The 27,901-nt window shown below is 35.3% G+C and overlaps 2 long non-coding RNA genes across 7 annotated transcripts in view; one reads left to right on the forward strand and one right to left on the reverse strand.

Moving 5' to 3' along the window:
• Window positions 1-16,647, reverse strand: part of LOC109552847 (uncharacterized) — a 55,219-nt gene extending 38,572 nt beyond the window's left edge. The window contains exon 1 of the long non-coding RNA XR_002179776.3: window positions 16,483-16,647. This is a non-coding gene — a long non-coding RNA (uncharacterized lncRNA). The remainder of the gene's footprint in view (window positions 1-16,482) is intronic.
• Window positions 16,648-16,680: 33 nt separating this feature from the next.
• The window catches only part of LOC109552846 (uncharacterized), a 140,679-nt gene continuing 129,458 nt past the window's right edge, over window positions 16,681-27,901 (forward strand). Inside the window, exons 1-2 of one of the 6 annotated variants that reach the window (XR_012324811.1) lie at window positions 16,681-16,894; window positions 27,319-27,449. This is a non-coding gene — a long non-coding RNA (uncharacterized lncRNA). The remainder of the gene's footprint in view (window positions 16,895-27,318; window positions 27,450-27,901) is intronic. The other 5 variants (XR_004529245.2, XR_012324812.1, XR_002179775.3 and 2 more) reach the window with 5 other exon arrangements.

The raw sequence follows: 27,901 nt of genomic DNA on the forward strand, positions 1-27,901 counted from the left end.
TGCCCCGGTCCGGGAAGATCACATGCCGCAGAGCAGCTGGGCCTGTGAGCCACGGCCGCTGAGCCTGCGCGTCCAGAGCCTGTGCTCCGCAACAGGAGAGGCCACAGCAGTGAGAGACCCGCGTACCGCAAACAACCTAAAGAACAATACACTTACATTTTAGACCAGTACATTTATATTTTAGCCTAAATGTACATTATCTTCACAGAGTTCATCATCCATCATTTGCAGAAGTGTGTTATAAGTTCACCTACTTAAAAATAAAGAAAATTAAACTAGAAGAGTCTCTAGCTCAATCCCTCTTGTTTCACAAGTGAGAAAACCAAAATCCTGGAGCTGAAGGGACATACGATTTACCATAATTCATTTAACTCAAGTTCAAACTCACATCTTCTCTCAGGTCTTTGCTCTTTCTGTGTATACCACACAGCAACACTTTTCTTGAGCCCTGTCTGAAAGGAAGGAAGGAATGTAGGAAGGAAGGAAGATGGAAGGAAGGAAGGAAGGAAGGAAAGAAGGAAGGAAAGAAGGAAGGAAGGAAGGAAGGAAGGAAGGAGAAAGAAAGAAAGAAAGAAAGAAAGAAAGAGAGAGAGAGAAAGACCAAGTTGTCTTGGTGCCACATAAAGAAATAGTTGAACAAAATTTCTCTTTAAATTTTTATAAATCTAATCTCTGTGTTAAAAAAACACAGTAAGTAAAAACAAAAACTGAATTATTCCACACAAAAAAGCTAAATGCTTGGTTCTCCTATGTTTTACAAAGTTCCAAACTCTAGGACACAAATTTGAGGCCACATGATAAAGTCCATGTGGTAAAGTTACTATAGTATATATACCCTGGAATAGGAGATAGAAATTTCTTATCAAAAATACTAGTCGCTCAACTAATCATCTAGGCAGCTCCAATTTCTAGAACAACATGACATTTTAGAAATCAAGGGATTTGGGTTCACAAATTCAATGTACATCATACAATGTGGTGATAGTATAAATAGCTTTAGCTGAGACAATATTCTCACCTAGAAGAGTGTCATCCTTTTAAAGCTATCCTCATTCCTGGAACACACTTTAAGGCACTGTTTGTTTATTTGTTTGAGTATACCACATTTTGAGCTGCTCTACAACACTTGGCAATTCTGCTATGTCATTTTTTTATGGTTTTCTGCTTCTATCTATTTGAAATGTGTCATTCAAGCTTATGATGTCTTGTTTATTTCAATTCAATTTAACAGGAATGTACTAAGTACTTGCTATATGCAAAGCATCGTCCTTGACACTGTGAGAGACGAATGGTGAATACAGCCGGCCCTTACCCTTAAAGATGTAATACTGGGGGGAAACACTACACATAGAAATAACTAAAATATGAGTTTCAATGTGAAAAGTGCTGAAACAGAAGTATAAACAACATTCACTGAGGGAGGTCAGCAAAGAGACCAGGTTAAAGCACCACTTAGGGGAGTCCTGACCCTTAGTAAGGGTTCAACAGATACTAGTGTTTATTTTCTTTTTAATCTTACTGTAGGACCACGCTGTGACCTCATTCACCAACTCACCCCCTGGCCAACATCAGCAATAAAAAACACTTAGAGTTTGCTGCCATAAATCTCCTCCATTGCCAAGAGAAAGTCATTCTTCAACAAATTAAATCTATCTTCTCGTATTTTCATGGTGCAAGTAAAATTTTTTTTAATGTTCAAAATCTTCTGTATTCCCTGATTTCTCTCTTTCCCTGCTTAGTCTCAGCAAAGTGACCCCAATAGCTGAAGGCAGGATTATGGTCTAGGTTCTTCTTCATTGAGACAAGAGTAGTATCTGCAACACCTCCAAAGGCGTATTGTGCCAGATCTCAAGCACGAGGCTTATATTTACCATTAAAGTATTATGGCACCATAGAAGCAAGTCTACATCTGCTAAAGAAAATCAAGAAAATTGGCAAAAACAAATGTAACTGCACTCCTTTTAATGCACATTCATTATTCTCCTATATGTTATCATTTCACTAGCAAAAGCAGGGTCATCAGAACTCAGTATTAATTACAATACTATCCCACATGGCTATGTATAGCCTTAGAAACACTCTGTGCTCTTCAGATGTGGGGCAGCGGGAGAAAATGAAAAAGAAAAGTGGTTTCTCAGAACAGCTTCACCAAAGTGCTAGTTAATCCAATCCAATTGTTTGGAATGAGAAAAATTTCTTGTCTAGTAGTTAACCATCCTTTCCAAAGTTCTGCAGAAACCTTGTACTCTTCTGCTCTTGGCACTCAGAAACATTCCAGTCTGTTAGCTCTGATTGAAAAACAGGATAAAGATTAAAAATCGAGCTGGGAGTATCAAAAACCTTGCCACTCACAAACATTTGACCCAATCAATCCAAACCTTACACACAAAAATGTACTTTCAGATATCTTTAGCCTTGCCCTGGAAATAAAAACCAATATCAAACTTCACTCATTAAAGATAATAATCAAGATTCACTAAAATTAAAATGCAACATATAAAAATTTATGGAATGCAGCTAAAGCTGTGCTTAGAGCATTTAATGCTTTTATCAAATAAGAAAAAAGATTTCACATCAATAATGTAAGCTTCCACCTAAAGATACCAGATAAATGCAGCAAAATAAACATAAAGAAATAATAATAATTGGAGAAAAAAAATCACTGTAACAGAAAACTGAAAAATGGAAAAAATACAATGAAATAAGAAGTTGGCTCTTTGAAAAGATTACAAAATTGACAAACTTGTTGCTACACTGAACTAGAAAAAAAGAGCAGATGCTAATTACCAGTATCAGGAATGAAAGAGGCGCATTATTACCAGTCTCACAGAAATAAAATGATTATAAATTAATGCTAAACCAACAAATTAGATAGCTTAGATGAACAAATTCCTAGAAAGACATAAATTACCGAAACTAACTGAATAAATATCTTTTCTAACTGAAGAGGAAATAGAAATTATGAATAGGTCTAAAATAAGGAAAGAAATTGAATTAATTTAAAATATTTCCACAAAGAAAAGCCCAGTACCAGGATTTTTGCACGAGAAAGGCTCTGCCAAAGCACTCTAGTAACCTTACACGCTTCCATGTAGGCCATGTAGGAGGCCTCACAGGCAAGGCTTGACTGCAGTCTAACCCAAGTCTTGGTGGAATGTCCTATGATTTCTTCTGAAACAAGAGGAGGTTAGTCTGTTGAGGAGTTGTCACAAGGCAATTTCTCATTCCTATCTTGTGGAAGACTGCCACAGGCATTTTCATCCATCTCTCTGGTTTCAGCTGAGTACAGAAATTTCCAACTTGCCCTCCCAGCCCTTCCTTAGGATATAGCTGGAGGCTTCTACAGAAGTTTATAAAACTGCTTGCTCATATTTTAGAGACCACTTCTCCATGACCGAGTGACACACTGCTTGTGTTGTCTGCCATCTGGACTATGGTTCTGTGTCATCCTATGGCACTAGGGATGTGGGGAGTTGAGACTAGACTCTGCTGATCATACTTTTGTTTTCTGTGTAAGTAATAAACTCTCTGAATTCATTTGGGCTGTTGTCTTCTTATATGACTAATTTATGGATATATGTGTGAAAAGTCAACCTAACAACTGCAGTAGTAATACTTGTGGCCTGATTAGCCACTGCACTGCTGCTTGACTGCTTGACCACTTCACAGGTGAAATTTTATCAACTATTTGAAAAATAGATAATACCAATTCTTCCTCAGAAAATACAAGCCAAGGGAAGACGTACCAATAGTTATTGGTACTCTGACAACAATTACTCTGAAACCAAAGCATGAAGACAAAGACATCACAAGGAAAGAAAGCTACAGACCGATATCACTCATAAAGAAAGATCCAAAACTCCTTAATAAAATATTGGCAAAACAAATATAATATGTAAAAAGAAACAGCATAATAAAAAGGATTTATCCTATTGGTGCAAGGATGCATTAACATTGAAAATCAATTATTATAATATACTTCATTAATAAAGTGAAAGATTAAAAACTTATGATCACGATACAGAAAAATTATTTGATAAATCTAACATCCACTCATAATAAAAACTCTCAACAAGTTGGGTACAGAAGGAAAATTTCTCAACCTGATAAAGGGGAATCATACACAGAATTTCACATCTAACATCATTCTTAGTGAAAGACTGAGTGCTTTCCTCCTAAGGGTGGGGACAAGGCAATATTGTCTGATCTTGTTGCTTTTATTCAACATCGCATTGGAGGTTCTAAGACTAGATGAGGATTATGATCATGATGGTGGTGGTAGTGATGATAATAATAAATTAAGGGCAACCATATTGGAAAAGAAAAAGTATAAAACTGTTTTATTCATAGATGACATAGTCTTGTTTGTAGAAAATCTCAAAAAAATCCACACATATAAAATCTACTAGAACTAATAGATAAGTTAAGGAAGGTCACATTTTATTGCTACAAGATCAATAAATAAAAGTCAATTGTATTTCAGTATACTAGCAATGAAAATACTGAAAATAAATTAAGGAAACATTACCATTCATGATAGCATTTAATATAATAAAATACCTAGGAATAAATTTAACAAAAGCAGTGTAAGACGTGCATACTGAAAATCATATAATATTGCTGAGATAATTAGAGATCTAAGTAAATGAAGGTACATTCCACGTCCATGAATTGGATGACTTAGTATTGTCAACATGGTAACTGCTAATTGATCTATAAATTCAATGCACCCTTTATCAACTGTAGTAGGCATTTTTGTAGAAATTGACAATCTAATCCTAAAATCTGTATGGAAATGCAAATGACATAGAATATCCAGAAACAGTTGTGAAAAAGAACAACACAGTTGGAAAACTATTTGATTTCAAAACTTACTATAAAGCACCAGTAATCATATAAGTATGGTATTAGCCCAGGGATAGGCATATCAGTGGGTCAGAATTGACAGTCCAGAAATAAACCCTTATATTTATAATCCATTTATTTTTATAATAGCTTTATTGAGCCATAATTCACAATTAATCCTTTTAAAGTGTGCAATTCCATGATTTTCAGTATATTCACATAGTTATGTGACCATTAGCATTATCTAATTTTAAAACATGTTCGTTAGCCCAAAAAGAAACCCACACGTACTAAAAATCACTACCTATGTAATCCCCAACTCTCTCCAGCCCTAGGCAACCACTAATCTACTTTTGGTCTCTAGAGATTTGCCTCTTCTGGACATTTCATATAAATGCAATCATACAACATGTGTGGTCTTTAGTGACTGGCTTCTTTCACTTCACATAATATTTTCAAGGTTCATCCATGTTGTAGCATGTATCAGTACTTCATTTCTTTCTACTGCTGAAAATATTCCATTGTATGAATATGCCATATTTTATCCATTCTGGTTTTGGATATTTAGGTTGTTTCCACTTTGGGTTATCATGAATAATTCTATCAATATTTGTGTACAAGTTTTGTGTGAAAATAAGTTTTCATTTCTCTTGAGTATATACTTAGGAGTGTAACTGCTGCATATTAAGGTAACTGTATGCTTAACTTTTTGAGGAACTGCTGAACTGTTTTCCAAAGTTGTTACATCATTTTACATTCCCATCAGCAATGGATGAGGATTCCAATTTTCGAAATCCCTACCAACACTTGTTACTGTATGTTTTTATTACAGTTATCTTAATGAATCTGAAGAAATATCTCACTGTGGTTTTGATTTGCATTTCCCTAATGGATAATTATATGACCATCTTTTCATGTTCCTATTGGCCTTTGTATATTTCCTTTAGAGAAATGTATATTCAAATTCTTTGCCCATTTTCAAATGGGTTATTTTTCTTTTTACTGTTGAGTTGTAAGAGCTAATATCCTTTGAAGCTCGAAGTTTTTAATTTTGGTGAAGTCCAGTTTACCTAAGTATTGGCAAGCATGTGGAGAGACTGGAAACTTCGTTTATTACTTGTGAATGTGAAATAGTACAACCACTTTGGAAACTAGTTTGGCAGTTGCCTAAAATATTAAACATAAACTTATGCAGCCCAGCCATTCCACTTCTAGGAATCTACCCAAGAGAAATAAAAAATTATGTACACAAAGATACAGATACACAAATGTCCATAGCAACATTATTTATAGTAGCAAAAACTAGAAATAATTCAATTGTCCATCAACTGAAGAATGGATAAACTAAGTGTGGTATTCTCATACAATGAAATAGTATTCAGCAATAAAACATGCTACACATGCATGAACCTCAAAAACACTGTTGAATAAAAAACCCAGACACAAAGGAGCTACATATTGTATAATTCCATTTATGTGAAATGGTATGAAAAATCAAATTTATAACAACAAAAACAGATCAGTGGTTGCCTAGTAGTGAAGGTGGGAGTGGGGATTGACTGCAAATGTGAACAAAGGAACTTTTGGGTTGATGGAAATGTTCCAAAACTAGACTGTGGAGACATTTGCACACCTCTAAAACCTAAAAATCATACTTATTAAAGTGTGATTTTATCATATGTAAGTTATACCTCAGTTTTTTTAAAGAACAAAAGTAAATATTTTAATGGCAATTAGTAGCATAACTTTGATTGAAATCAAAGACAAAGCACTGAACATTAGAGTTGAGGTCCTAGCAACCTTATTAAGAAAAGATGAAGATAAAGTAAGATTTAAGAGTAAGAAACAAATTTTTATTATTCAGACGTTATTTGATTCTTTTATCTCCAAAGAAAACCCAAAATAATCTACCAGAAAATTGTTTTAAATAATATAAGCACTTAGCAAACTGGCCAGATTTAAAATCAATATATTAGTATTAATTAAATTATATTATGTGGATATAATTTAAATATTTTATGTGTAACACAAAAATATATTTATATATTACATATATTTAAATCTATATTTATATATATATAAAATATATACTACATGTTTTTTGTATCTAAATACACACACAAATAGATACACATAAAATATAAGGCATCTGAGAATATACCTAAGAAAGTGTACAATAACTCTATATAGAGCACTATAAAGCATTAATGAAGACATAAACAAAAAATTCCCCATTTACTGTATTTATTAATCACTTGCTAGTGGAGAAGAAGCTTCAATATTCCAAAAAATGTCAAATTTACAGAAAGAGACTTGCAAAATTAATACAATTCCTATCAAAACCCCAACAAAGTTCTTCATAGAATTTTTCAAGCTGATTATAAAATTTATATGGACAAGCAAAGCCCAAAGATTAACCAAGAAGAATAAGGTGGGGGGGACTCTTGTCCTGGAAAACATTGAGTTATTAGCAATTATTAGTAGTTAAAACAGGGTTGTATTGGAGGAGAAACAGACATACCTATTCACATAAACATTATGAAGAGCCCAAAATAAACCAAAATTACATAACTTATAACATAATATTGAGCCAAATATGACATTAAGCCACAGAGAACTACATTTAGTGATTCAGTATGAAAGCATTTTTATGAAGTTAAGGAACAAGTGAAACTAAAATACATTGTTTATGGAGATATATATATATACCATATTTTATAAAGGAAAGGGAACACTAAACAATAGATGTATGCTTTCTTTCATACTATAACTGTTAAAAGACAATGAAACTGAAGTCTATAAAATATATGATCATGAAATACTAGTTTTCAAGAATTAAGAGGCAGGCCATGTGACCTGCAGGGCTTGCCAGTGAATGCAGTATATTTTCCTGCCTCACTGACATCACACTTGGCCATATGACTTACTGTGAATGACCACAGATGATGCAGGAAGTATAGAGCAGGATGTTCAATTGTGCAGTAGCAATTGTTCAGCACAGTTGTATCACTGACCTGGGTCCTGCTGCCAAAAGGACTGAAGGAGTCCGCAGAGCTCAGCACATGTACTTCATCTCCTCATGCAGCACATGAATCCCTGTCCTGTTGCCAGGAGCTAACTGGCAGACCCACTCTTAGATACGTAATTTCAATGCATTCAAATAAAGGGCAAGGGCTAACTTTATTGTCATGCATGTGGATCAGAGGTCAGGGTGTAGAACACATTTATCTGCCTTTATTCCAACAGAGAGCTCTCCACCTAATTTAATACTGGAGTTCTCAGAGCACAGAATATACTTGAAGGGGTTCAGAATATGGCAACCCCAAATATGTCACTTTGGTATACTGATTATTTTGAATTAAAGGTACCTAAGAAACAGCCAGTGCATGAAGGTCATTCTGACCCTCCTTTGTACTCCTGAAAGCAGGAGATAAATATTCTATGAGACTTAGGTTAAGTGTCCATCATCGGATGAATGGATAAAGAAGATGTGGCACATATATACAATGGAATATTACTCAGCCATAAAAAGAAACGAAATTGAGCTATTTGTAATGAGGTGGATAGACCTAGAGTCTGTCATACAGAGTGAAGTAAGTCAGAAAGAGAAAGACAAATACCGTATGCTAACTCATATATATGGAATTTAAGAAAAAAAAATGTCATGAAGAACCTAGGGGTAAGACAGGAATAAAGACACAGACCTACTAGAGAACGGACTTGAGGATATCTGGGGGGGGGGGGAAGGGTAAGCTGTGACAAAGCGAGAGACAGGCTTGGACATATATACACTACCAAACATAAGGTAGATAGCTAGTGGGAAGCAGCCGCATAGCACAGGGAGATCAGCTCGGTGCTTTGTGACCCCCTGGAGGGGTGGGATAGGGAGGGAGGGAGGGAGGGAGACGCAAGAGGGAAGAGATATGGGAACATATGTATAACTGATTCACTTTGTTATAAAGCAGAAACTAACACATCATTGTAAAGCAATTATACTCCAATAAAGATGTAAAAAAAAAAAAAAAATTCTATGAGAAAGGCACCCTCCCTGTGCCCGGAGAATAGAAGACAACCTTATCACCAGAGACAGGAAATTTAGGGCTGTAAAGGCTGTTAAACTAACCCTTATCTTCCTGGTTATTTCTTCAAACCCCTTTGTCTTGTCAATTCTTCATAAATGTATTGCTTCTTTGTCTAAAAGATGTAAAAGCTTTCTGCTCTGGTCACTTCTTCAGGCTTTCTCTTTTGAAGGCTCCCATGTGCATGTAAAAATTCAGTAACATTTGTATAATTTTGCCCTGTTAATTTGTCTTATGTCAGTTTAATTCTTTGGCATAGCCAGAGACCCAAAGAAGGTAGAGAAGAATTTTTGCTCTGCTACATACTTAATGTGTTATTTTAAATTTTTTCATTAATTTTTAGATCCCAATCTTTGTAAAACAATCTGTCACCCTCGAGAAGTTGCCTTGCCACCAAGACCCCCTCTGTATCACTAAGATATAAGCAATTAATGCCACCCCAAAACTGGTCATTGGATCCATTGAGTAAACTTCCCTCCAAATAGTTATCCCTTCACATAAGCAATTTTTGTTTCTCCAGAAAATTCAAAGCAATAGGAAAATAACACAGAAGAAACAGTATGATTAAGACAAAGATGATTAGAAAGCAGAAGGGCTAAGATTCAAAATAATTCCTAGGTTCTTGCATAAAATCTTCCTGAAGTCCTAATTAGGAATAGAGTCCTCATTTTACTTCATGTTGAAGAAGAGTGCTGTAAAATATTTATAGCCAAAACCGAAGGATTTTATCATGATTACACATAAATATACAACTTAGACTCAGCATTCCATTTAACTTTGACCAAAAAGTGGCAAACAATTAACTAAAGAAATGAAGACTACTGAAGAGTATTTACAATCTAACTGAAGGACAAATTATACTGTTTTGTTCAGTTTTTTTAAAAAATAGAAATCTTTGTAAGTGCAGAATAAAATAGCAAAGGCTTAGGAGATTTATAATTTAGATTTTGGAGAACTAAATTTGGGAGTACAGGTATCTGCTGCCTGAAGACTTGGTACCAAATATGAATGTGCAAGAGTCAAGAAAGTACATTCAATTAACCAAGAGGTAAGCCCAGAGAGGAAGGAACAGAAGGGAAATGAGATCCTCTCCAGAACCCACGCAAACTTGGATGATCTGTGCAATATGAGGCTGCTAGTGGGTAGAGGCCCCAGTAAAGGGCAACCCACATAGAATACAAGGAACTCATAGAAAGAAAGCCTAGCACTTGGAAACTTGAAGGTACGACAGGTACATACGTACCAAGGTACTAGGTTCAGAGAAAACAAAGAAAATAAAACTCTTCACTTCTTTCTTATAACAGGAATCTGAGGTGGGACTGAAACTACAGAAGGATTATTAATCCTAGTGATAGAAGAGACAGGAGCCAATGTGGACACTGTACCTCATTCAATGTCTTGCACAAGGTCAGTGCCCCAGATGAGTTTGTTGACTTTAATTGATATAAGAAGGACATTTGGCATGGTCATGTCCTTGTAAAATAATATACGTGCAACCCTTTAAATAGAGCAAAAATCTAGATGGAAAAAGAAGAGGGTGATAAAGAGTTTCCTTTTTCACATCTTAGGAACTGACTCTCTCTTAAGTTTACATTTCTAATAGCTTGTTAGCTAACCTTAGTAATCCAAGCAATCGAAGGGTCTAAACTTTAAAATGGCACTGACAGCAAGGTATAAGTAATGCCAGAATGCAACCCAACAAGAATGAATCATTTCAAGTGATCTTTTCCCTATATTTTTGAAAATGCCCCAAAGTGAAATTCAATGACACCCTCAGAAGCCTCCCAGGAGTAAGGCTCTCTTACTTTGTTAATTAGGTACATCAAAGACAAATATAAGAAAAGTTAGATATACTTTGCACACTACATTCTCACACTACACTATACACTTTTCAGTTTATATTTTCAAATTTAGAGGTTGGGTATTCAACCTATTTGGTTAAATTGGCATCAGTGTCAAAACCAAACCCTTCTTATCTCTTCTGTCCTCAAAAGGCACTGTGGTAACGTACACTCTGTGACCATAAAAGCACTAAGAATAATAAGGAAAAAAGATATGTGAAAGCTACAGACATTATGCTACAAAAAAAAAAAAAAAAAAGACTTCTTAAATGATGCTATGATCCCCAGGAAAGATATTTTAGTCACTTGAAGTTTATTAAAAATATAATTATACTCATTATAAAACAAAAATTGTCAGTGTTCTTATTCTCTCAAGCTTTCAGCCAGAGGCCAATGCAGCAGGTTTATCAAGCTTGAGCATCACACTGGCCTTCAGCTATTTCCCTCTGCTCAGATTTGGAACACTGAAACACGGAAACAAGACAGGCTGACACTCAGGTGAATGTTCTAGAGGTTTTGAAAATTCACATGGAGGCAAACATTTAAATCTGTAACTAATGTGAAGTTTCAGGAACTTCAATCTTTCAATTACTATAGTTCATCATACAACCAATTTAGGTAAACTTAAGTAATATAACACAGGAGCTAAAAGCACGGGCTTTAGAATCAGAGACTTAAAATGGAATCCTCACTTTCTCTCTTATTAAGTAACTTGGGATACATTTTTAAACCTCTCTAAATCTGTTTCTCCCTCTATAAAAAAATTAAAATAATATTATTAGTTACCCTGTGGCATGTATTGAAGATTAAAGTAAGATTATATATTTAAAGAACTGAGCATTGCCTGGTACAGAGTAGGTGCTCATTGTTCTAGAATCTTCATTACTCTTATTCTTATAAATGGGGTAGCTCTTAGGAAGACTTCAGACAAGTGTTGGAGATATAATTCTGATTTAGCAGATAGCAATAGCAGAAAACACTGCTACAGGGGCAGGCAACCACTGATCTATACCAGAAAGCCCCTGTGGTTGCTGAACGTTGGCTCCCAACACTAGCCCACACTTCAGCTAATGGAAGAGGCCCCCAGATAAATGTTACTAATGTTTCTAACTTGCCCACTAAGTATTGGAAGAGAAATTCCAAGAGCTCTTCCAAATCTAAACAAAATTATTGGATTTGATTCAAGCAAAAAGTCTGTTCATTCCCAAACTGTGTGAACCAATCCCCAGAACTCAGAGCAAAATGGTTCTGGTTCTTTTTAATTAGGAGTCTCTTTTTGATGCCTGTGTCATGTAACAGCAGGGGCCTAAGGAATACTTCCCTTGTTAGTCATTAAAGCTGAAAGCTACAAAGCATTCATAAAACTCAGACTCCAGCCCTCAACAATCATCAATCTCTAAATCTAATAAACTTTGTAACCAGAGTCTTCATTGCCAGGATAATGAGTGACCAGCATACACTAAATGAATCAGGGTTCTTTGTCTGGCAACACATTGATTCTGATAGATGGAAAAGGCCAGCACGGAAGAGACCCTTGGGGGAGTTGTTGAGAAGTTAACAGTATTGCCTATTGAACACCATTCATCTACAGATACTGTGAAAGGTCTGAGAAATCATGTTATTCTTCTCATGTGCTCATTCCAGTGTACACAATTAATTGAATGTAGAAGGTCTTCAGGGATCTGAATCCCTGGTCTTTTTAACATTCTATGTACCACCTAGACAAAATGGAGTACAAGGAAGAATGACTCCTTCTGTGTGCCTAAGGAGAATGCAAAAAGCATGTATTCATAGCAGCCCTTATGTGGTACTACATTTGGATTGGAAATTAGAATTATTTCCTATTGCCTTCTTATTTCTTTAAATACAGGGTACAGAATGGAAAAAAAAGGGCAATAGAAGTGAAACAAGCTATTTGCCAACAGATAGAAACAACTTCACTTGTATCACACCTTAATTATTAGTATAATTTACCTTTTGCCATTTCAGTGCCATTTTTACCCTATACTGTGACAGTTGGAAAGAATCATCTTCTAGATATCAGGCTATTGTCAATCAGGGAAATTATTCCCCAAAGACAATGCAAGAGTGTTCAACTCTACCAACTTTTGCAAACTAGCATAGGGAACTTTCCAGTCACTTCAAGTAGAACTCTACCACTATCCCCAGTCCTCTTGAGCATTAACAGGAATGCAGTGTTAGCAGGTAGGAGGCCCCTCCCCCTGTCCTCCACTCACAGCCTGCCCCAGCCACGCAATGATGCTCCATTACTACTACTGGGTGTAAATACCCTTCCTTAGGCTCCTGTGGAAGAGGAAAGGGAAGTGTCCTGTCCAGTAAGTCCACTGCTACTGCAGCCCTTGGTGAAGGACAGTGGGAAAGGCTTTCTTGCGCCTGGAGACAGAGCTGGGGGATGGGGAATGCTTGACTGGGGGACTAAATGAGTTGTGGGTTGAAATATGTATTATCCCAAAAGAGGCAAGATAATAATATGCAAGGAAGATAGGAAAACAATACAGTGTTTTGTATATGCTAATAGTACCTACTGTTTTATGATCACCACAGGTAGTGCAAACTTCCACAGATGACATATAAAATAAGCCAATTTTTCAGGAAATACCAACACAGGTGGGAACTGATTTTGAAATGAAAGGTAAGAAAAAAATAATAAAATGCTCTTAAATTTTTCCAAGTTTTTAATAATTGTATTTTATTAAATTAAGAATATTTCTTCAGCAAAAAAAATTATTTTCATCAAGCTTTTAATGAGTAAACACTAAACTAAGTATTCTCGAAATAATCTGAGATGTGAGCAAAAATGTATTCACAAAGAAGTGTTAATTTCAGATTAATTTATACTAGTAAAAAAACATGAAACGTTTTAATGTCCAAACCATTGCTGATTAAGAACATGATGTATTTCAATATTATGGAATAATATGTAGCCATTAACATGTTGTTCACAAGGTTTTTGATTTATATGGGAAAAGTAGTGTGAAATAGAAAACTCAATATGTTTGATGAGAGTCAAGTTATTCTGCCGGAGAGAGTGGGAGAACTTGTTTTCTTTCTCTCATGGGAGAAATAAGATTGAGAAGAGAAGGGAGGAAAAGTGGTAGGAGATAGAGCCAAATAACATAAGGAAATCACCCAGAAACTTTAAAGAATAAGAATTTCTAATATTCAATTTTAGGATTTACTTTAGCTTCGCCGAAGTAAACTCGGTTTGGTCCTCTAAGACCTTCACTTAGAGTCTCACACAAGCAGAGTCCTTCTAAGAGAAGGGTATTTGGGAGAAACAAAAAGAAATCAGTGAAATCAGTGAAATCAGTATCTACTGATTTCACCTATGGGTCGAAGCTCGGATAGGTACAAAGAAGAACTTCAAATGAGAATCTGCTGACGGTGGTAAGCTGGAGCCTGAAGTGACCATGACACTTAGGAGGGGCCCTGGGCTTTCCAAAGAGCATGTGATCCAAAACCTTACAGTTAGCAAGTGGCAGAACCAAATCCACGCATGCTCTTAATATAATGGTTGCCTTTTTTTCTACTCAATCGTGCATCTGTGAGCTTTCCAAATCATTTTTTAATGGAAATGATTTATTTGATAATTAGGAAAAAGGGCAGTAAAGAATTGAAATGAAGATGTTTCAGTACCACATGAAAGGACTGTTGAAGCTGTCCAAGGACACTTGGGTAACATCCATGCCTGAAGATCAAATGGCAGATAGCATATCACTTGGTTGGAAAGGGAACCCAAATGTGGGTAAGCAAAGAAAAGACAATTTAGACCAAAGAAAAGACAATTTAGACCAAGGAAAGAAAAGTCAGCATCAGAGAAATCAAGCAGAACATGGCTGGGTATTTTAAAGGAACAGTAAAGTCTGGGAAATACAGAAGATGTTGTAGTTGATCAAGTGGTACAGCCAGTTGGTAATAATCATCATGGAGCGTGTACTGAGAAAGGCCCTGTGATAAATGCTTTATGTGTATTGTTTCATTTAAATATCTCAATAAATCTGAGATAAACGCTATGGTTATCACTATTTTAATTTTTTTAAAAAAGAGGTACACAAGGATTAAATAACCTAAGCAATGTTACTCAGATATTAAGTGGTATAGCAGGATTTGAACCCAGATAGTCCAATTCTAGATCCGCAAAAAACAACAATAATGACTTACTATGTGCCGGGCACTGTGTTAGAGGTCTCACGTGGATTACCTACATAATCCACAAAACAACCTATTGAGATAAGTACTATTATTATTTACATTTATGGGCAGTAAAACCAGGTCATCCTGGCTTATGGGAAAAGGTAACTTAATTGGTTCATAATTTATCGTAATTTATGGTGCAATGATTCTTTTTATTCTCCCATTTGAATATAAACTTTGAGTCCCATGGACAAAAGGCACACTATCATCATCATAAATCTGTTTATTTGTATAATTATGTATTTATTCATTTAGAAAACATTGTGTAATAACCAGATGTTAGTGTTTTCCACGGTAAAAACATGAAGGTAATTTTTAGGCAGGAAATGTATTTCAGCACATCATACTTGCTTAGATATACCTGCATCATTTTGTGAATTACTTATGTGCTTATTATGGTTCATGGTTGCTATCAGTAGTTATGGCTCAAGTGATCTCAACAGATTTTAATATTAGCTGACATAAAGCATCATTAAAGTGATACATTTTGTAGAGTTGGAGGTAATATGAGGAGAATGGAAAAGAAGGAAAGAAAAATGAAAAAAGGAGAACATTTTAAAAATTATGTTTCCAAAGTCTAAGCTCTTGGGAATACCTGAAGGTTGGTCTGTGCTGCTGTACTTCATTTCAGATGACTATAGCACCCCCTGGTGAACAACATTAACATTTCATAATTTTCTCCAAATAGCATATGCTGCAAAATCGACAAGTGGCTTTTAGAAGTAGCTCCTTTGGTGTCTTTTCTCACTTTTGGTTAAGGAAGCATGTGCCCAAATTGAATTTAATTCATTTCAGAAGCTGTTCCAATACGAAAGTGAGTTTTCTGTAACATGCAAATTTACTTCCAGAAACAAATAAGAATTAGGGGGACTTGAGTACCTTGAATTAATCAAATTAGTTGCAGAGCATACTAATTTAGAAGAAGCAAAAGGCTGAAAATTTTATCTACAAAGTACAACAAAAATTATTTTCTTCATTTGCATACATAAATTGCAAATTTTCACTGGGCTTAAGCACATAAATATATTCACACACTTTGCTCCCCTACCTCTTTTAGATCTTTACTCATATGTCACTTTCTCAGTGATGTTTTTATTGACCATCTTATTTGTAAACGTAGACTCCAATACCCTACACTCCCTATGCCTTTCTCTGCTTCATTTTTCACCACAGTTAGGATGGCCAAATAAATTTTTGTCCAAATCAAGATACTTTTGAGAGTGGAAAATGATGCTATTAATATTTACACGGGGACAAATAGGCAATGGGTACACTGTAACATGGTCACCTCACTCATAGTACTTATCATCTTCTAATGTATTATATATTTTACTTTTTATTTTCTTTCTTTTCTTGGTAAAAACTCACAATGAGCAGGGAGTTTTGCCTGTTTGGTTTTTCTCTCGTTTTTTTTTTTTTTCTTATTGCTCTAACCTCAGTGCCTAAAATAATGTTCATAATAGGTGCTCCATAATATTGGCTGAATAAATGAACATGCTTACCTGCTGTGGTCATTCAAAATGGCTGCAAGTCCTTGGTCACTTATTTCATTGAGAGGTAGCACTTATTTCTCCATTCCTTGAATCTAGGCCGGATCTCTGACTACCTCAACCAATAGAACGTGGTAGAAATGCGCTGTGACAATTCCAGACCTGGCCTTTAAGAGGACTGGCAGTTCTTGTTTTCTGACTCAGAGCATTAATTCTTGTTCTTGGCATGCTTCCTTTTGCAATCCAGCCACAATGCTGTGAGGAGCCCAGGATATTCGGGTAGACCAGCCCCGCTGAGCTTTCAGCCTACAGCCAGGATCAATGACCAAGTTTTGAGTGAGCCATCTTGTCTATTCCAGCCCATTTGAATCCTCAGGTGACTGCAGTCCTAGCCAACATCATGTGGAGCAGTAGAACTGATCAGGTAAGTCCTAAAGAAATAAAACAGTTGCTGTTACTAAGTCACTAAGTTTTGGATGGTTTGTTATGCAGCGCAGTAGATAATTGAAACATCTGCTATATCTATGCTGAGCACCACCAGGAAGGACACAAAATGAGTAGGAAAAGATTGATCTTAAGGAACTATGAGTTTAAAGGAAGAAAAAACTCACTTATATGAATACTGTTTTCTTGTAAGTTGATTACTGCTATAAAAAGCCAAAAGTAACCTGGAAGTTTGTAGGAAGGATGTGTTCAAGGGGAGTTTAGGGAAGTAAAGACAATTCATTCAGTTGGTGAAGAGTGAGGAGATTATCACTAGATAGAATTTAACAGTTAGAGGTGAGGGGCAGAGTTAGTGGTGGAAGCAGAGCTAATAGCATGAGCACAGAGGTTAAAGAAGCATGAATAGCTATTCATCTAACAGCAAGAAATTTAGTTTGACCAGGGGATGGGATCTATGAAGAGAAAGGAAAGGCAGAAAGGATGATTAGAAATAGGTCATGGTGCCTTAAATGTTGTGCCAGTAGTTGGATTTCTTTCATGGTCAGAAGTCAGATGATTTGTTTCTTAACATCTACTGTTTTCCATCACTGATTAAATAAACATTATGTGTAATCACTGTAAGTGGAAACTTCTTTTATAAGAAGAAAATAAAATCACTTCAGATTTCTCTTCCCAGAGTTAATCACTGTTAATCTTTTGTTCTTGTGTTTCCTCTACACATTACTACAGTTGGGATATGGAAGACAGAAACAGATTGTATCCTCACTCTTTCACTAACATTCATTTCATGATTACCCACCTAATTAAGGATTCTCTGAAAATAGAGTCAATATTTACATAAAATTTATTGTATGAAAATATCAAAATTTCTTTAGTTCATATCCTGCTAGTAAATATTTATGTTGTTTTCAAATTTAGATTTAGCTATTATCAAAATGAACACCAGTTGTGCATTTACCCAAATGTACTTGGGATACTGTCTTTGGCCTATACTTAAGGATTTTATAAGAAATGGTCTTATGAAATATTGCTATAGCTGTTGTGTCCTGAATGTTTGTGTCCCTCCAAAATTCGTATGTTAAGCCCCAACCTCCCAGTATGACTATATTTGTAGACAAAGCCTGTTAGAAGATGGTAAATGTTAAATGAGGTCATAAGGGTAGGACCCTAATCCAATAGTGACCCTAAAAGAAGAGGAAGAGACACCAGAACTCTTGCTAAGAGAGGACACAGCAAGAGGCAGCCCTGTGTAAGCCAGGAAGAGAATCTTCCCCTGGAACTGAATCAGCACCTTCATCTTGGACTTCCCACCCTCCATAACTGAGAAATAAATTCCTGTTGTTTAAGCCACCCAGTATGTTGCATTTTGTTATGGCATCCAGAGAAGACTAAGACAGCTGGCATAAATATTTGGCTGAGAACATTGTTAATTACATTGTACAGTTCATATTTAAGAAGAAAAAATTACTTTTGTAATGAGAAAATATTTTTTTTATTATTTCATGGACATTTAATTGAACAGGAATCCTAATGCTCAATTTGCTTTGTTTGCGTGAAATCTTATAGCCAGATATGTGGCTCTTTTCTGTTTGCCCCAATTTTCTTATTTATTATTTATTTAATATTTAGTTATAGTATATATATTTTTATAGATAACATTAATCGTGTTTTGGAATAGGCAGTTTGCAAATAAATAAACAGATAAAATTAAGTGAACATTATTTCAGCCACTTAGCAATCATTAAATTCAAAAGAGTAGTGATATAATGGAGCTAAGCATTATGCAAATTACTGAAACAGAATCATTATGTGAATTGACAGATAAATATATCTGTATTTTTCATATCTAAATGCATATGGTAGGATAGTTACAGAAATCATAAGAAATTGCATATTTATTTAGTTAGGGACAAACTAAGGAAACACACTTACTTTCCCAAGTCATAGCCAGACAAGGAAATGAGATTTCAAAAATTCCTTGAATAAAGAAAGGAGTTTAATAATTTAAGGAAAGGCAAATGCTGCCTTCATAACTTTCATTGAAAGAGAAGACTGAGATGCAGCAGGGAGGGTACTAACTGAACAGGACTCTAAAGGAGACCCATGTTAAATAAAATAGATGATATAAACACTTCTAATTTGATCTTTATTGTAGGTATGATGTACCTTAATGTAGAATAAATAATCTAATTAATTTTTTCACATGTCTCTAAAATGGCATCATACTAATGATATGCAACTGTATGGAATACATGACTTCCTGAGAAGAAGTGCAAGAGTTTTCTCTAAAAATATTACTATGTTTTAAGAGGTTCAATTAGTCACACAACATATCTGATCAGCTTTGTAGGTTTGAGGAGCTTTTAGGGCTAAGTGAATGATTGCAAAGTGGGAATAATTTGGCAAGAGCAGAACAGTACTTTGAAAATTTCAACCAGTAAAAGTTAAATGCAAAATCTGTCTGGATATCATCTGTAATACAACAGAAGAGGAAGAGGTGACGTTTTTAAAGGATTACAGCTCTTTAAATTTTAAGGGGAAATGTATAATGCATACAAAATGTCATTTTCCAGGAAGCAAGATCCTCAATTCAACCAATACTTCCAAATTTATATAAATACCTCCTTTTCTCTGAAAATATCTAGTGAAAAATTAACTAGAAACAGTGAAGTGTATTTTTAATAGTTATGTCTGAAATTAGTGAAACAGGAGAAAGAAAAGAGGGTTAGTCAATATAGCAAATGGTATTTCCTATCAGATCCATGTGGCACAGTGGAAAGAACGTGGCTTTGAGAACCAGATGTCCTGGCTTCAATCCTTACCTCTATGATCCATGAAATATGCAAAGCTGTATACACATATACATTTCTATATACATGCACTTTCTAATCCTTAACAACGTTAGCTCATGTTATGAATGAGGAGACTGACAGGGCTTATTAATTTGTATGAGATCACAAAGCAGCTAAGTGACTGAATTTGAATTCTGGTACAATTTACTCTAAAGTCTGCATTCTTTCCACTCCACAGAAAAAGCGGTGAATAGTTGCAAAACCTGTGAAGAGTCTGAGATTTTAGCCTTTCTCAGTTTTCACACATGCTAGCAGAAGACATGATACTCCTGGGTCAAAGACAAAGAGCTTTTTCACTCACAGCACAGCAAGAAACATGAGTTTCATGTTTAAGTCAGTTCTCCCCCCACCCCCAAACACCATAGGGCAGTTTAGAGAGGCCCTGGTGGATGCTGGGCAGACAGTTGGGTTTGTTGAACCTCGAGTTCAGGAAAATATTGTCTTAAAAAGAGTGAGGCCAGATAACAGTGTCATTGTTTGTCCAAGAGGGAGATAAAATTTTTACTATCCTGTTCAGGACACAAATCTGCCCTCTACCTCTACAGGGTATATTGAGACTCTATCTTCTAAGACTGTTTGATATGCAAACAACCTTTAAAAGATAGCGTGGAACAAAAGCTGTCACAGTCATATAGAAATGCTAGGAAGAATTGCCCCCCAGCAACGGTATCTGAGGAAAAAATCTAAATAAAATAGATTGTGAGGTTTACTGGACAGTCTGACAAAAGCCCAAAGAGGTGTGATGAAGTTGTACGTGGTGCATGTTTGCATATATTCATATCTAAGTCTGATTCAAATGCAGTCCTTGGGGTCTGGGGTCCATGTCATCAGCCCATTCACAACAGGACATAAGGCAGAGATGATTGGGAGAAAGGAAAAGACTAGCATCTTGGTGAAGAAGATTAGCAAAATTAGGTAAGACATAAGGGCTCCAGTCAAGGAGAGTATGCTTGGGGCAGAAATTTATCCTAGACAGGAAAATCTAAGCAGAAAATCAGTTGTATGAATTAAGTCCATCTGTAAGGACAAGTTCCATTCAACTTACTGAGCACTCAAGAAGTTAGTGTCTCCGGTGCAGGGGCAGATTTGTTTCCTGACCAGAATAATAAAGGTAATGTCTCCCTCTGGGGCAAAGATTGTGCAGTTTAGTTTGAAGCCCCAGATAATAGCAGGAATAATTCCAGGCTTGGTGGATTTATAAGTTTTAATGCACTTCTTGCTCAGATTAGAATTAGCTTGCTAGCTGGGCAGGGCTGTGCTTGTTGATGAAAGGGTTTCCAGAGGACACAGACTGAGAGAGGTAGAAATTGACAGAAAGAAGAGATAAAGAGCAAAGCTGGGAGGTCACTTTTTCAAAGAGATAGTAAATGATCTAGTGAAATGTCAACAGCGAAAAAACATGTGCCTTTCTGCACAAGCTAAACTGCTGCAATCTTTGCCCAGGAATTAGAAGTGAAATGTCAAGCTAGCTTAATAGCAGATCCTACATGATAGCAGAGCCAAAGGATTAGAATTTGCAGAGAATATGTCCCCTCCTATTTAAAAGAAAACATTATTAAACAACTCAATTAAATTAGATCCAAACCAGTTTGAAATCAAAGACATTACCCTTTTCTTGTTAAATCCCTAGTCACTAGATAGCTAAACACTTGCATGGTCTTAGGAAAGCTGTTTTAAGGCACTGTATTATTTGGGAGAATATCATCTTTATGCATTTGCACTCCGGCAAGTCATCTCAGAGTCCGTTATATTCGAATCCTGTAATCATTTCTTATAAAAAGGTAATATCATCTGCCATATTATATTGCACTCATTTCCATAATAAAAGTTATAGTTAAATCTGATAACATCACTATTTAAAAGAAATGTATAAATATATATACATATATATATAATTCCAATAAATTTCTAAGAATAACTTTAAGAATAAGCTAAGGGACATCATTTTTATCTACTTATGAGTCATTGTATTCTCTTGCTTTAATTTAAAGTTTTGATCATAATAAACTTTTTCCAGGTCTGAGATAGCAGCAGCAATAACGGCTTCTCTTCAAACTTTGTGTGGAACAGAGAATAATTCTCATTTAACTTCATAAAATTGATGTAACAAGTGAGAAAAGATTATTTTTGATTCAAGTAACTTTAACTTTTTCATGTTTAATAATCATGCTTGCATAGAAAAACATATAAAAGAGAGAGAAATAAAAATGAAGAAAAATGTAGTCCATTTTCTCAGCTATAATTTGTTGCCTAAAAAACTGAAATTATTTTAATTAAATATACTAATATAGTTTGGAAAGAAATTTAAAAATTAAATATATTTGTTTCCAAACTTTTAGTAGAATTAAAGAGATTTCCTATACTAGTCTGCTTTAAAGATCACAAATGTAAACATTTCATTTTAAAACTTATCATATATGGAAAATTATTCATGTAAGATACTTCAAGGGCTATTGTCAGTTTCCTCTGTTTTTTTTTTGCCCTAAATCTACTGTACAAGTGCAAAGAAAAGACAGGTTTTAATTACTTTTTTAGGATTGTTTCAGTTTATATATATATATATATATATATATATATATATATATATATTCAATGAGAATAAATGTTGGCAAGGATGTGAAGAAAAGGGAACTCTTACACACTTTTGGTGGGAATGTAAATTGGCACAGCCATTATGGAAAACAGTAGTATGGCAGTTCCTCAAAAAATTAAAAATAGAACCACTATATATTCCAGAAATCCTACTCCTGGATATATATCCAAAGGAAATGAAATCAGTACCTCAAAGAGATATCTGCCTTCCCATGTTCATTGTAGTATTATTCACAACAGCCAGTACTATATGGTAACAACCTAAATGTCCTCTGATGGATGAATGGATAAAGAAAATGTGGTGTAGATATAAAATGGAATATTACTCAGCTATAAAAAAAGAAGATCCTGCCATTTGTGACAACATGGATGAAACTGCAGGGCCTTATGCTAAATAAAATGTGAGACAGAAAAAAGATGAATACTGTATGGTATCACTTATATGTGGAATCTAAAAAAATAATAAAGAAAAGAAAAAGCAAATTTCATAGAAACATAAGGGTGATTGCCAGGGCCTGGGAGCAAGGGGAAATGGGGAAATGTAGGTCAAAGGGTATAAAGTTTCAATTACAAGACAAATAAGTTCTGAGAATCTAATGTACAGTCTGCTGGTGACTAGTAAATAATATTATAGTTAATAGATAATATATTAGCTATAAGAATATAGATAATAATATTGTATACTTGAAAGTTGCTGATGATAGATCTTAAATAATCTCATCACACAAAAAATAGTTAACTACATGAAGTGATGGATATGTTAATTACCTTGATTTTAGTAATCATCCCATGATGTATACGTATATAAATCATCACATTTTACATATACATTTGTCAATTATTCCTCAATAAAACTGGAGGGGGAGTTCTATAATTAATAAAAGAAATGTGACCTTTACTGTCAAGGCGTTTTCTTGAAAAATCGTGATAGGTTTGGAAGTATTTTATAATCTCAGTATTACATTTATCACTTATTCTTAACATACCTGGAGTGAGAAAGTCAATGTAAGGCATACAGGAGACAAAAGTAAGTAGGTCTACTGAAAATATTAAATACCACAGCTTTTAGTTAGCACAATTTATGTTATGAATTTATGGTGCCAAGAATATAATGAGATTATCTGGGGAAATTAACTCAGGTCAAAGAAAACTCTTTAATGATCTACAAGGAAGAGAATATCTCTGCAAGTGTGGAAAGTCCTTAAGTCTAAACCAAATGTTCTAAACCATCAAACTGCAAAATGCTGGAAATGTTGGACCTAAAAGTTATTATTACTCTTCTAAATTGGAAGAATATAAATATGTCAAAGGGATACAAGTGTGTTTGAGTCTCTGAGATAGGATATTAGAATAGAACAGCCCAAGTCACAGATATATGATTCCTGGGCTTGACTTTTCCCAGCTGAAAAGATTAGAGAAGTAGAAAAAAAAAAGAAAAACTCAAGGTTATATTGTTAATAAAACATGGATAAATAATTAGATTTTAGCCCTAAAACTAATGAGTGCTTGACTCACTACTTCCTTCCACAAACTAAGAACTTTACCTTGAGCAGGTAATTTTTAACATTTAAAAAAATATTAAGCAATAATTAAATAATTTCATCTACCAATTTAATAATGAAAATCTTTATTTTCAATATATAAGGGGAAAATTATGCAGCATGTTACAAAAGAAACTAGACTTCATCTTCTAAAATCTTAATATGAAAACGTCTTATCTATCCAATACACTAAAATCATAGGAAGAAAACCAGAAAGAGAGTAAGGATTTTTTTAAAAGAATTATACTGGGGGGCTTCCCTGGTGGCTCAGTGGTTGAGAATCCGCTTGCTAATTCAGGGGACACGGGTTTGAGCCCTGGTCTGGGAGGATCCCACATGCCGCGGAGCAACAAGGCCCATGAGCCACAACTACTGAGACTGCGCGTTTGGAGCCTGTGCTCCGCAACAAGAGAGGCCACGATGGTGAGAGGCCCGCGCACCGCGATGAAGAGTGGCCCCCGCTTGCCACAACTAGAGAAAGCCCTCGCACAGAAACGAAGACCCAACACAGCAAAAATAAATTAATTAATTAATAAACTCCTACCCCCAACATCTTCTTTAAAAAAAAAAATTATACTGAACAGAAGTTGTCTGATTCTAGAAAAGAAAATTTTATCCAATTCCAGTCTCAGATTAAAAAGCAGTAGATGTCAAGATGATACAATTTACCATAAAAAAAATCTTTTACCCCGACAGCAGTTAAGAAGTGACTGATGTGTCAAATCCTCACCAATCCCCTGCAGCTGAGGCTGGTCCTTCACCACCTTGTGATATTTCTCATCTGCTCTGCTAAAACCAAGCCAGTTACCTCTGAGGGCCCTACACCCAAATGATTGGCTTCAAAGTTGGGATATATCAGGCCATCAATTCCATGCATGCATCTTTTCTCTGTTAATTTTGGTCACTGCTTTTTCCTGAACATAGCCTTTTGAAAAAATGGATCATCACCTAACTACCTTATGCTTTCTTTACATCTTCTGCACAATTAATTGCCTTTCTCCCTACTGCTCTTCTCTTGCAACCCAAATTCATGTCACAGGGCTTTCTGGAATCTCTGTCCATTGTAAACACTCACCATTCCCGTCTGAAAGTGCTTTTTCTACTTCACTATTATGAACAAAGCCTCCTCTCCCACAATGCCACTGCTCTAGTGCAAAGTGTCTCTTCTCCTACCCATCAGCCACCTCAGAGCCTAGAGAGAGCATTGCTTCTCTCCCAGCCCTTCAGTTCTCTTCCATCTCTACGTAATAACTCATTGTGGATTTTTTTGGTGGCTATTATTTATTTTAAATAGAAAGATTTAGTCAATCTGAGCTTCTCCAGATTTTTATATGAAAGAATAGATTTCTGGTTAGTTTGTTCACTTTTTCTTTTTTTTACTTTCTCGAAGTTTATTCAAATTGCTAATTACAAAAAATGATACAAGCTTTGAAAAATACAAAATATGTAAAGTACAAAAGGATATCTTCCCCACTTCAAGTCCCATTCTCCAAAAGTAATCACATTAGAATTCTGGGGTGTTTTCCAGACATTTTCTATACACACAAGTACATATACACAAAGATTTTATTTAAAATACATACATTGTTCTACAACTTTATTCACCCAACAATGTGTTATTGACATCCATCCACATCTGTAGAAACAGATCCACTTCAATCTTAAGTGGATTCTACAATATGGATTCTACAATATGGCTGCACCATAATTTAACCAGTCTCTATTAATGGACATTAAAATTCTCTCTCCTTTTTTTTTTAATTACCAAAATGCTATGCTAAGTATCCTTGTGCAACCATTGAATAACATTGTTTTCTGAGTCTCTTTCTTCCTCTTGGCTGCTATCATCTGCTGACACTGAGCAACTCTTCCTATTCTTTGGAAATTTGCCATTTGACTCAGTCTTGTCTCCACCCCAAGTGCTTTTTTTTGTAAGTCATCTCAACATCTAGTCATATTATCCAACTACACAATAGCATTATAATTTCTGAACCTCTTAGCTTCAGCCACCTTCAACCTACTCTCTGCTTCAGTCACCGCCTCCCAATGCACATCCTTGTCACCCCAGGGAATAGTTCCCTATTTGGTTTCTTTCAAACAACTCTTCCTCAATCACTATTTGTTTTCCTTTCAGTTTCTCATGCCCTTGTTGACAACATCTTTCTACCACTGAGAAGGGCAAAGGCCCTTGAGGCCTCCATTTCCTTCTAATTTATCAATCCTTTTCTATCTACTTTTCATTCCCTAGAGCCCATGGTTTATCACCAGAATTTCTCTAGCCAGTATTTCTAAGTTCCTAGTACCCAAATTATTCCACTAAAACTAACCAGGCAAAACTCTGACCTTGAAGAATACTACAAACTCATCTTGCCTTTTCCTGTACTTGGATGACCAGGTCTTGCTGGAGAAAAATCACATGACTATATAGCTTAGATCAACCATGAATTCTCATCTCCAACCCCAGCTAGGCCCTTAGCACTTCCTGGCAATCTTGTTACGGCATCCTCTTCAATTATTTATAGTTCATTTATTCTTTATTTTTTTCTCTTTTATTTTTTTTAACATCTTTATTGGAGTATAATTGCTTTACAATGGTGTTAGTTTCTGCTATACAGCAAAGTGAATCAGCTATATGTATACATATATCCCCTCATTTATTCTTAATATGGCTAATTCATACTTCTTCCAAGTCTAGATGGAATTTGCTAATCAATCAATTTTTACCACAACCAACGTTATCAAAAATAAAGTTCACATGTTGCTTTTACCAGGTCTCCAGGGGAACAGAGAGAGAAAGTTAACCAAATGTCAACTGCTCATACATAAAGCTGAATGGCTTTATTAATGTTTAGCCACACAAAAGTTGCATATTTTATTGATATAGGTCTGCTTCCATGTCTATTTTCCACATTAATCAGTAACTTCTTTGAAGAAAGAACTGAATATTATTTGCATGTATAGCTCTTCATTATGTACTCAATAACTACTGCAGTCTGAATATATTTGGAGAGCAGTGAAAGAGCTTTCCTAAATACTTTAGAAGCCTAAAATTAATCCATGACTGAAAGTATAGTTTATTTTGAAAATCAGAAAACACTAGTATCAAGAAAATATGAAAATATGGTTTGAATACTATGTTCTAATTAAGGAAGCAATTAAGCATGAGATATGAGTTAGTTTTTTTTAATGTTTTTATATTTGGAAAGTTTTAGCATTTGAATGGGTAATTCAGTTTAAAATACATTAAGTATCTGTGATAGACTGATAATGGCCCCCAAAGATGCTTCCATGTTCTAATGCCTAGGACCTGTGTATACCTTATATGGCTAATAATGTGATTCAGTTAAGGATGTTGAGAGGAAGAACTTCTCCTGTATTATCCAGGTGAGCCCTAAGTGAAATCGTATGTATTTCCTTAGAAAGGTGGATGGAGTTTTGAAACAGATGCACATAGGAGAAGGTGATGTAAAGATGGTGGCAAAGATAAAGTGCTGTGGTTACAAACTAAGGAATGCCAAGGATTTCTGATACACACCAGAAGCTGAAAGAGGTATGGAACAGATTCTCCCCTGGAGTCTCTGGAGGGACCATGGCCCTGCTGACATCTCAATTTCTGATTTCTAGAAACTAAAACTATGAGAGAATAAATTTCATTTTATGCCACCCAGTTTTTGGCAATTTGTTACAGCTCCCACAGGAAATAAATATAATAACACTGTTTTTCAGGCACTAAATGAGTCTCTAAAGATACAAAGATTAAAAAATAAAGGTGGAGAGGGGTGTATTCCCTGACCACTGTTAGGTCCCAATTTAGTGAGGGAAGCTAACATAGAAATTAAAAATCACCATATGGTATGGCTTCCATACTGGAAACGTACTGTGGCCCTGGAAGCAGAGAGAAGAGATCTAGTAAATTGTTGAGGAGTCATGACTACATGGAACAGCATCTGGGAATCAAAAAGTTAAAAGAGCATGATAGGTCTAGAGAATGGTGAACAAATT

Source organism: Tursiops truncatus, chromosome 12 (assembly GCF_011762595.2).
Source record: "Tursiops truncatus isolate mTurTru1 chromosome 12, mTurTru1.mat.Y, whole genome shotgun sequence".
NCBI classification, from domain to species: Eukaryota; Metazoa; Chordata; class Mammalia; order Artiodactyla; family Delphinidae; genus Tursiops; species Tursiops truncatus.